Source organism: Apis dorsata, unplaced genomic scaffold (assembly GCF_000469605.1).
Source record: "Apis dorsata unplaced genomic scaffold, Apis dorsata 1.3 scaffold_169, whole genome shotgun sequence".
NCBI lineage: Eukaryota > Metazoa > Arthropoda > Insecta > Hymenoptera > Apidae > Apis > Apis dorsata.
This window is the reverse complement of record NW_006263457.1, coordinates 1,427,435-1,428,028: the sequence shown is the minus strand read 5'-3', so window position 1 is coordinate 1,428,028 and position 594 is coordinate 1,427,435. Positions and strand designations below refer to the sequence as shown.

The following is a 594-nucleotide window of genomic DNA, read 5'->3' as shown; positions in this document are numbered from 1 at the left end:
AACCGAGGACCCCGTCGGTGTTGTTGTTCTCGCCGCCTCCGAGCTGCCGGTTGCTGACGGCGCCATCCCCTGGCGGGGGTGTGCTGCTCCCGCACCCGACTTCCTTCAGCATCTCGAAACGGACCGCCGCGGCCACCGGCCCATTCTGCCACACACAGAAATCCCTCCAACAGATCTTTACCAAATTTCGTTAAGGGTATGTATACAATAACGTGAGTTGGTATTGTCTCCATCCAAATTAGGGGATGAATTCACGAAGGAAGGTTGGAAGTGAAATATCAAAATACGTTTCACTCTCGAATCGAAATTGAAATTGTACGACGAATGGATTAAACGGAAGTAAATTCAGAGACATAGCGTACTATTTCGCGCGGTTATAACGCAATCTTCGAGTTCTTCTATTTGAACGATCGTCTCGTGAAATCGTGGAACTTTCCTTCCTATCATAAAACTGACGAAGGGCAACGGGGCGATAAAGCGCGGTTTATAAAAAAAAGGGGGGTTGACGCTTTGAGCGCAGCCACCGATCCCATCGATTTTCCACGAGATCCAAGGCCCCGCGATTGTACTCCACTCTCGAATCCACTCGTCCCC

General features: G+C 50.2%; 1 protein-coding gene across 1 annotated transcript in view; it reads right to left on the bottom strand.

The window, feature by feature from the left end:
* LOC102676596 (LIM/homeobox protein Lhx2-like) overlaps nucleotides 1-594 on the bottom strand; it is a 14,976-nt gene that overhangs the window by 13,235 nt on the left and 1,147 nt on the right. The gene's annotated exons all lie outside the window — the stretch shown is intronic.